Genomic DNA, 10,911 nt, shown 5'->3' on the forward strand with positions numbered 1-10,911 from the left:
CGGCACACGGCAGGCGAGCTGCTGCAGAGGATGGCGCCAGCACAATCCTATTTTTCCAGTTAGGAGTGGGTGATTGTGAAGGCCAGAAAACAGATATATGTTCACGGAGCTGACGGAAGCTGCGTCAGAGCCAGGCCGTGAGGAGATGGATGTGTTTTTTGAGAAGGCCGAGGATGGAGAGCGTGGCAGCACCGGGCAGCCAGTAAAATGTATAACTCTGCTGCAGTGGAGCCGTCTGCCTGGCTTCACTTAACTTCAATTTCCAAGTTGACTTTCCGCCACACGAAGCAAATCAGACAAGCTAACGGTGCTATAAATAGCTCTATAAAATACTGCTGCTAATAACAGAGTGCAGCACACATGAGTTTCCATTTGTTGTGATTTGGATGCAGCATCGTCACTAAAGGAGCTCAAGCTTCATTAATGGAACGGCAGGATTAAACAGCTTAATTCATTTCTGTTCAGGTTTCAAGACCGATGGAAAACATGGAACAAACACAGCAGAGTAAAGATGTTCAAGCTGCATAGTGTGACTTCATTAGAAAAAGCAGATGTCCCCAGTGTAGTACCTCATCAGGCTTACAGTCTGTCACAGTTTACAGGTTACTGCCCGTAAACCGTGAATGCAGTTTGAGTGGAGACCCATTCACCTATCCTGTTGTGTAAGGCTACATCCACACGGATGATCTGATATCGTCGTGTTGGTGTTGTTCCCAGATCATCATCAAAATGTTGTTCCAGGTTCAGCATTGCAAGTGACCAATCACATTGTTGTGATGTTATTCTTTTGCGCGCCAAGCCATTCGTGCATTTATGAAATTCCAATGTTGCAAGGACAATATCAATTCTGCTTACCGTTTATTAAAGGGTTAGGGTCAGGGTCCATTGATCGGCGGACAGAGGCGGTTTCTCGCAGCTTAAGTACAGTTTTTTGTTTTACGGCGGTTTTTCCCGAAGTCGCAAAAGTATGACGTCACAACATTCTGATTGGTCACTTGCAATGTTGATCCTGGAACAACATTTAGTATGATGATCTGGGAACAACACCAACACGACGATATCAGATCGTGCCATCCACACGTACACTGACATGTTTCAAAACTGACTTTTTCCTAGTCTGTTTTGAAAAATGATCTCTTCCTACATGATATAACTGTAAACGTGTCAGATCATCAAAAGCCCAAAGACAATAACATGTTCAAAAAAGGAGATAAAGTGGAAACCTTTGATGCTGTGAGACACAATCTCAGTTTTCCTCGTCCACATTTAAACTTGAAACTCTTCATCCTGGCAGTTTTACTAAAGCTCCATTTTCAGTGATCTGAAATGCCATTCATGTGTGGGCAAAAGGCCAAAATAGCTAGTTCACTGAGATACCTGCGTACGTGTGGGCGTGGTCTCAGGTTGATTAAATTCTGACCGTAGTCCTGGACCAGCAGTGACAGTTGTGAGCTGTAAGTGGATGGGCAGACACCTCGATGTGCTGCAAGCTCACTGGGTCGGAGGATGAGCTGAAAATATGAAAGGTCCAACTTCCACTGAACTCTATATTTCTTGTTCTTATTTCATAAAGCCTGATATTTTTAGAGTTGTTTTCTTTTACTTTTTAATAATTTATTTTTTAGCTTTCATGGGTGACTAATTTTGGAGATTTTGTTTTTTTTTCCTGGTAATTAGTAGAGCGTTGTTCTCTCTGAGCTGTAACAAATTGGTTTTATAAAGTGTTGAAACTGACTTTTCTAACTTGTCATTAGTGAGTGGAAATTTGTGTTAGGCTGCCTCATAAAGACTTTGGACATCCACATTACAGCCCGGTACAGGCTGACCTCCTCTGAAGTGGAGGGCTCTGGGCTCTGGGTAACAACTGGGGGTAAATCCCCCGGGCCGCCCGGGCTGATTGGATAATGCTGTAATAAGACAGCAGGCTGAGAGTCATGGTGGAGGAGCACCGCAGGCGGACTGATCTGAGCCCAGCCACCGCCGTGGTTTTGTGTGTTCACAGCTCCAGCACTCACTGGGTTTCTGTTTGGGCTTTTCCCGCTGTAGGCGTATCGCTCTGACGCAGGGTTCCCCTCCTCCCGCTCTGTGGATCTCCTCCAGTCCATGAAACGTCAAACACCTCCAAAGTTAGAAAGAGCTTTCTATTCTGGGAGCTGCTCTCTGTGTCATTTCTCCTTTTTTTAGCGTTTCCAAACATTTAGAGCAGCGGCAAAATAAAGAGAGTGAACACTGCTTTTACTCCGCTGCTCTGTCGTGGGCAGTGATGGACACACAAGCCTCGCAAACAGTCTCTGACATATGCTCTTCATTACAGAGACAGAGCTGGACAGGAGGGTTGATTTTTCAAAGTCAGCAGCTGCTTCAAGTTCATTAAGTTCCCCAAAAAGCCTGAAAAATATAAAACAGAGTCCTCAAAATTTACAGGTCTCACTTTGTGAAAGAGAAACTCAAATGATCTGTGTTTATGAAGATGGTTTTCATCTGTTTGATCTCATGTACATGAAATTTTAAAGGGTCAAAACATCCACATGTGGAGGCTGGAGGGGTTTACTAAAGACAATTATTCAAAGATTAACAGTTCTTTTGTTTTTAAATGTGATATTAATTTTAAAATGTATTTCTTGGTTAGGATTAGGGGTTATAAACAAAGGGTTGGGGGCAGCACGTGTCAAACAGACACATTTGTAAGTAATGAATTATAATTGGAAGCATATTCCATGTCAGAACCACTGATTTTATTTTTTTTATTTTATTTTGGCCCTGTGGAAACCAAGAAAACAAAGTTTTAACAAATTTTTTTTTATTATTATTATTAAAGGAAAAATATTTCAGCCTAGTTTTTGGTAGTTCATCGTTGATAATCAGCATTAATTTATCAGTTGCTGGTGTGAAACAAACTCAGGCTCAGGATCAACAGAATGGCCGACTCCTTTAAAAAGACCTGTTAAAAGTCCTCTCCATGCTACCAGCACACACATTAGCTGATACTTTGGGTTTGGACCGTTGGATGGACCAATAGAGGGTTCTGGACCTGGTTTCTGTTCGTTTGTCCAGGCACATACAGTCAGTATGTGACTGACATTAACAAAAACTTGGTCAGGGCTTTAAACCGGGACAGAAAAGCACACGCAGAACACGTAGCCGAGTTTAATTCACACCAAGTCGTTTCCATCCATCTCCAGAGCCCGTCACTCATTATGCAACACACCTGCACGCTGAGCTCAGCTCAACAATGCACGACAGTCTGCAGCTGCCACGGTCAATCACAGACCTCAGCACTCACCTGGGCTGCAGAAACAGACGTCGCACAGCCTATTACTGACCTTTCATCGATCATTACCCAGAAAATCATCTGAGGAGTTGCTTGTGTTCGAGTAAATGAGTCGTAGCAGGGGGCTGTTTGTCTGGGCGCCCAACGAGCATGAGCTCATTCGCACAATGTTGGCCTTGTCGCTTCTCACAGCCTGAGTGGGCTTCATCATAATGTGCTGACATGGACTGTGCTTCTAATTCAGGTTCATACAGCACAATTAGACTCTAAATATAAACTTCTTCAATATGTAAACTCACACACTATCAAATACAGAGCTTGTTTTTTTTATATGCAACATAATATATTTGTATGTACACGTCATCACATATGCATTCTTCTGTTGTTTATCTTAGTTTTGGAGCATTAGAGCTTCATTTTCCCTAAATTCTCCTAAATGTAGAATTAGAGGAAGTGGCCGCAGTTTTCTGGAAGAAACCATGTTGGCACTGGTGAAGGGGCCATTCCACCTAATCCTTTTTTATGCATGTGGGTAGAGATCAGCAACGTGTGCTCGATATTGTCACAGTTACTTATTGTCAGCAGATTAGACATGCGACCGTCCGGACAGCTAAATAAGAACAGCTGGTTATAAGCTAACGTGGACCCAGCTAATGTTAGGCTGAGTATCCTAAAAATCTGTTTTCCTCTGATGAGCAGTTTGACTACATTCTCATGATTCACTAAAAGTTCAACAATGTTAGATTCACTCCAGAGTTTTGCTAACACCAGCTAACAGAAACAATGATTTCAAACGGAGAAGCTTGGTTTTGTGCCATACAATAACTCACCTGAGTATCATCAGTCAGAAGTGAGCTTCACCGACTGATCGACTCCTTTCACACCCTCTTTAAGTATTTAAGACTAAATACATATGGACACTAGCTGATGTAAACAGCCTGCGCACGCTACATATAAACAGCAGAGTTTTTGAGGCGACTCAGGCGTAAAACTGTATGTCACAAAGTATTTGACAAATCTATTTTGAATTCCTGATTTATTGTGCTGATATTATTGAAATATATTTAGAAATAGTGAAACAAAAATGTATCTTTTACACATACAGTAGTAGAAACACACCAGCCGTGTATAGTACGACGTACAGTCAGTATTTAATGTTTGTGATCTCTCTCAGCTGACTAAAACATGTTTGTGCTATAAAAGCTGCCGTAGTTTATGGGCTTCAGTTTGGAGGAGTAAAGAAGCATAACTCAGTTCAATCTACCTTTACACACCATACCTTTAAAGTTATCCTAAATTAACCTCGAGGCTCGAAACTGAACGTGCAGTTCCTCTAATATCCAGCAGAGACAGGAGTGAGTCAGTCCCCATAGACTTCTATGTTAAACCTTGACAGCAGAAATAAACATGTTTACTGATACAAAAACTGTTTTTAACATCTCTAAGATAAATTCCCCCTCCATTAAAACTGTAACAACATTATAACTCACCTGTTTAAATTAAGACTTAATGCTTGCATAATTAGGGGTGTGGCCTCTTTGACATGGAGACACAGAGTACCTTAGCCCATCTCTTATATACAGTCTATAGTGCTGCCCATCAGCAGGTTTCCAACAGTGGCATTTCATGGAGAGGAGACAGGAACTGTAAAAAAGCAGAAGAGCTCACCTTTAAACTAATTCAAACCTTTTACTGATGAGAGGTGAGTGGGGCAGTTGCGCTAAAAAGTTTGATGAGAAAATAAATTCAAAGCCATGATCACATGGCTTTGAATTTATTTATTCAAAAAAACAACAACAACATTTTACATTCACAGTAAAATGTTGTAGATTGTAATTTTTTGAACACTGGTAGAAATGTGATATCACCCTTCTTTCAGCTGCTGTCCTTCTCACCGTATCCCAGCATCCTCCTCTGTAACACCAACCCTCTGCATGTAATTACGATAATAGGTAAATTAAGTTCTGTTTTTTCACTTGTTAACATAAATAATACTTGAATCTGTGTCTGCACACTCATCTCAGCCCACTGCCAGGCCATGCTGCCGTCCTCGTGCTCATAACTTTTCCATTTTGTTCCCTCTTGTTCAGACTGGATGCAGATCTGTGAGTGTGACATGTTTACTGTCCTGTTTTACAGTTCACACGCCGTCATGCCAAACAGACCGGAGGGCGTCGGGCTGATTTACACTCATTAACAGTCCAGCCCAGAAAAGCTCTTTTTTAATGTTTTTAATTATTTCTGTATTAAAAAGCTGAAAAACTCAAACTGGCTCGGCCCGTAGGATCCAAAATGAAACGGAAAATAAAAAACCCAACGGTCAATAAATAATAAACGCCTCTCTGCTGACAGTAAAACGATCATGAGAGTGTTTCATTTCTCGGTAATCTGGGAGTCCACCGAGCCGCCCCCGGGTCCAAATCTGCTCATAAATCCTACAAATGTGTTTCTGCTGGACTTTTTTAATTGAACATTTTACAGAACATCAACTCTGAACAAACACAGCAGCTAAACTTGCGCTCAGCAGCCCTGAAATCCTGCTTGCATCCGAATAATTGGGACCACAAATTAAGGGGAACATAATTGCTGGCTGGATTATTTTCTGCAGCAGCATTTTTCCAGCGAAGGAGGCTCTGCAGGTCTGAGTTGAGCACTTTGGTTCACATGACAGAACAGCTGTACGGGTTTATTACAGCTGTTTGTTTTCAAACTAACACGTCTGCTGTCAGCCTGCTTTCAATCCCAACAGTCTCAAATATGGTCTGTTAACCACAAGTAGTCCTCTGGGGGCAGCAGGTGAGCACCGGGTTACAGCCGATAACAGGACGCTGCTGACTTTCACAGCCTGTAGTCAGGCTGATTTAAACCTAAGTTGTGATCATGGCTTAGTTCATCCAAAAACCATTTCTTATCTCACCAGACCTCTGTCTCTAACTTTGATCTCACAATGATTAAAAAATCCTGTCAGCTCCAATAAAATGATCCGCATGGCTGTTCTAGCTGTCACAACAAAGTTTAAAAAGAGAATCTATGAGGTTTAGCTAAGTTATAATTAGTAGGAAGTTTGTTAAAGATGACATCCCACGATCTGACTGAAGGGTTTTCAGCTAAAACGTAACGGGCATAAACGAAGACAGAAAACTAAACGGCATTTGGAGGGTCACTGAAGACATTAGCACGGGAAGTCTTGATGTGCAGAAACAAACGCCATCACACGGCAGGAAGAAGATGTTGGAAATGGACCAAGCTTCAGTCCAGAGAAGGTGCAAGATGATCCTTCCACAGCTGGAGGTCAGTCAGTGCTCTGCTGCTGTTATATAGGTGACACCTGAGTCTGAGGGCTGTTTTTACAGGCCGAGCTTTAAGACGTGCTGCACATGAACAGAGATGAAGGAGCAAGGAGTGTCTCGAAACTCATGACTGTTATAAAAAGATGAGAGGCTCATCCAGCACAGGAAACACGGTTGATAAGGCAGCAGATAACAGCAGGTAGTTATGTTAACCTAAAAACAATTAAACCTTGTGTGAAGTTTAGCAGTAATAAAGACCCACCTGTGTCAGATGCAGTGTTGCCTCTGAGTCATTATATGGCAGGTTTTCCTAAATAACTCCTCTGCTTCATTCATGTTATTATGTTGAGGAAACACTGTGTTCTTCATACTGATCAGGTGATGCCTTCTTCATAAAATCCATACCTACGCCTTATGATGCACATGTAGAAAAAATAAGAAGGGAACATTTTTCAGTTTTCTCCATCAAAATGTAACATTAATGCTCAACCTTGAGTCCCTCAGCCTTAAAGGTTTCTGTGTAGTCACACCGAGGGAACAAGTGTGCTTCATCCATCACCTGAAACCAGTCGACTTAACAATAAAGACTGTTGCTGTAGTTTTGACCCCTGCATGCTTTTTCTTCTCCTCTGTACACCTGAGAAGAGGGTGAAGTAATCCCAGAAACCTCTGAGCTGCCCGTGAACAGCAAAGCATGTAAACCTGTTCTAGCTGACCCCTAAAATAAAATAAATAAACTGTAATGAGCACATTAAAAGACCTGGCTTCAAGAGAGGAGCTAAAGGACGACATGAGGGGCTTAACAGAGCTCAGGGTCAGATAAAGAAGGATCGGTTTGAACTGTGAACTATGCAAAGCTCCTCTAGTAGAAAAATGTGAACTGCTTAGAACAGGTCAACTTTAACGTGTTGATCAGCCGCAGAGTGTCTAGCGTGTGAGCTTGGTGTGAGATAAAGGTAAATGTGTTCATGTTAAATGTTGAGAATAAGAAGTATATTTAACTGTAATTGTACTTCATTCTGCTGTAAATACTTTTTATGTTTTTGAGTCTAGGTTAGACGTTGTGTTGCTCTGAGCTTCATTTCTGCTCCGCAGGCTGTTTGACATGGTCTCAGTCTAGCTATGGTCACATGACCCACAGCGACCCTCCTCACGGTAGCCGGCGTGTGGCCCCCCTCCGGAGGCCCTCCTGTCCCCTGCAGCTGGAGGCCCACACAGTCCAGACTCTCAGTGTTTCTGCTCCCTAAACCTCAGGCACAGCCACAAATGGCGGCGGCGGCTGCCAACAAACACAGAGCTGTGAGTCTGACTCGTTTGGCCTCCGCTAGCTTTAAACATGCCCGGCTGTAATGCGACGAAGGCGGGATTCCACACGCCGCTAAATAAATCAGCCTTTTCTATTTGTGAGGCAGCAGTGATGTCATCGTGTTGTCACACCGTGGGCTCGGACGCTCTCATTGGCTGCTGACAGCGTGGGCTGGCTGATGGAGACCACCGTGTCATCACACGAGGACTGAAAGCTTTTACATCGCAGCAGGCCTCGGTCTCCTTTTCTTCTGCAGCGTTTGACTTATTTTCTCAAACCGTGCTCCTCATTTATCTGAATTATTCTCAGGCTCCATCGCATTAATGCTGCCTGTCTTCCAGCAGTGTCCACATGCGACAGGCGGGCTATTAAAAGCAGCAGTGGGCGTTGTGTTGTGGATAAAGTCTGTGGTGTCGCTCTAAACCCAGAGAGCTTCACTTGTTATGATACCAAAGTAGAAAGGAATACAGTTCTGGCTCACGTCAGCGGCCTCAGAGTGAGCCGGGGCTTACCCAGCCTGCCTGAGCGTCTGCCAGCTCGGCTCTGTGGTCTCACTGTAAACACTCAGTCTGATCCAACACCAGCCAGCGCTCAGACACACTTCACATCAGCCACACAGTCAACAGCACCTCTGCAGCAGACGTCACAATAAAAGAAAAGCAATAGAGAAGGTCCTCCAACACGATCAGCTGCTTCCTTTTAATGCGGACGTCAGCAGAAAGAGTCCTTGGTTCCCAGTGTTAGAAGCATGAAGTGGTGCTGACATGTGGGGTGAAACAAAAGCATGAGCCCAGAGGTTAAAAGAAGAAACCCAGAGGGAGTCCAGATTTTAGACTCTAACAGCTATAACATCTTCGAACACTCTGAAAAGTGAATAAACAGCGAAGAGTCCTCAAACCTGGACCATACCTGAATCTCAAACACAGACACAGCCACCTGCAGCTCTACAAGATCAAGGTTTCAATTTAGCTTTCTGGCCGCCACCATGTTGGTTTTGGTGGAGCCAGAAGTGACCATCATTAGACAAGAAGGTGAAGAAGTTCTCTGATTTCAAGTGGAGACTTATTGGACAGCCTGTTAGTCCAGTAACCTCACAGCAGCCATATATTACTTACTTTTAGATGATCTCATTAAAAAGGCACCAACAGCACAAACATGGTTCAAAGGTGCAGCTCAGGTGAAGCCTAGCAGCCAGCTAGCATCTACAGCTGCCTGTGTCACCATCCACCTTTCAGTCAAAGAGGCCACGCCCCTAATAATGCACAATTTAAAGTGGTGAATCATAAAACTAGTTATGAAGGGAGACATTATCTAAAGACCAAGTAAGTTTCTGTTTTTTGGGGGTGTTCTTGTTTTTGTTTTTTTGCTTTAATAACATAACTGTTAGAGGAACTGCAGGTTCTCAGCCTGCTTGGATCCAATCTACAGAAATTTTGCCAAACAGCAACAATTTAAAGAAACAGTATTCCTGTTAGATGACAAACTTTGGTATTTATCATTTTCAAAATGGGAAACCAACACCCCCAAGTTCAGAATTTTCACTATTCTACATGGATTTTGTGACATATACAAACTTTATCTAAACATAGGTTTAGGCAGCAAATCTATTTCAAACAATCAGCTGCTAACAAGTGACAATATAATCAAACCTCCACAACTATATGAATAAATAAATAAATGAAAGAAGAACTAATTTTTCTGTCTATTATTTCAGAAATCAATAAAATTATGTTTGTCTCAGAATGTCATATAACTTTTTATACACTGTTTTTATTTTTATAGTCAAATTAAAGCAGAGATAAAATCACTGATCTGTTAGATTCCGAGATAAAACCCTATACATCCACAAATTTCTAGCACCAGTGAACCTTATAAAATGTGACTGCTAAAGCAGAAGAGTCACATATGCAGTTAATTTGTTGTAGATCTGGTTGTAAAAGACAGATTGTACTTGATGCCCTTTTAAAAGTCGAGTGTGAGGTTTATCATAATGATTTAGCAGTCAGAGCTTTAACATGAAGCCTCAGCTTAAATTCCTCACGTATTAGTTTGTCAAACTGCCTGCGAGTGTTTCAGCAGCATCTGGACCCCCCAGACACCAGCTGAAGGGGGGACTGCTGGGAAATCTGCCAGCTGGAGGCAGCAGCAGCTTCTCAGGAGGTCTGAGAGACAGCAGAGGAGGCAGCGAGCAGCTCTGACAGACTGGAAAAACCTCTGTCTCAGTCTGACCCGTCCAGTCGCACCTCTGTCCTTTTGTGTTCTGACTTGTTATGACCTGTCTCATTTTTATCCTGTCTTGTTCCGATCCGTCTGACTAAGTTTGACTTGTTCTTTATATAAATATAGCCTTTCACACTGTACCATTTTTCCTGCTCTTATGTTTGCTCATGTCCAGTCAGACTTGTCCAGTCCTTCAATAACCCGGCAAAGGGAAAGAATGGAAGTGGAGGATGGAAAGTTCCCCTCGATCAAGCAACAAGTGTGGGTTTGCTAGATCAGAAAAGCAACAAATGCCTGTTACTTGGTTAACTGCTTGGTGACATACAAAAATCTGCTTTCGTAACACAAAATAATTCCTTCTACTTGGCTGGCATAGTTTATCTTTTAAAACAGTTCCAAAATAATACTCATGAACATCTGGCACAGCTTGGTGTGCGAATCAAAATCAAGGAGAATCGCATACCTTGATTTTGCCATCAGCACCAGCTATTAAAAAATGAAGACACTGTCAAAGACAGCATTTCAAGTTAGCATACAAGTGCCACAGGAAAAATGGCAGGTAGTGACCGTTATCACACAGCTGGGTGTTGATTTGGTAAAACTGAAACAAACAGAACGGAAGCTGAGGTTGACAAAAACACATAAATACAGGCCAGAACAGAGCCCAGGAAGGAGCCTTGTGGTACACCATAAGCACATTTTGTAAACAATTAAAAAGCTGCTATGAAGGACTGCATAAAAGAATCCTTAAAATGCAGATAACCTTTAAAGGGCCTTAAAGTACCACTGACAACTTTTCAAGACTTCTAGTAGCTCTAGAGCCT

At 42.5% G+C, this 10,911-nt stretch overlaps 1 long non-coding RNA gene across 1 annotated transcript; it reads right to left on the bottom strand.

Moving 5' to 3' along the window:
- Window positions 1–4,313: 4,313 nt before the first annotated feature.
- On the bottom strand, window positions 4,314–9,095 carry LOC102080832 (uncharacterized). The gene is made up of 4 exons (XR_269979.4): window positions 8,983–9,095; window positions 6,824–6,972; window positions 4,762–4,915; window positions 4,314–4,659 (listed from the first exon to the last, which is right to left on the bottom strand). It is a non-coding gene; the product is annotated as an uncharacterized LOC102080832 (long non-coding RNA).
- Window positions 9,096–10,911: the final 1,816 nt, after the last annotated feature.

Source organism: Oreochromis niloticus, linkage group LG17, assembly GCF_001858045.2.
Source record: "Oreochromis niloticus isolate F11D_XX linkage group LG17, O_niloticus_UMD_NMBU, whole genome shotgun sequence".
In the NCBI taxonomy this organism is placed as follows: Eukaryota; Metazoa; Chordata; class Actinopteri; order Cichliformes; family Cichlidae; genus Oreochromis; species Oreochromis niloticus.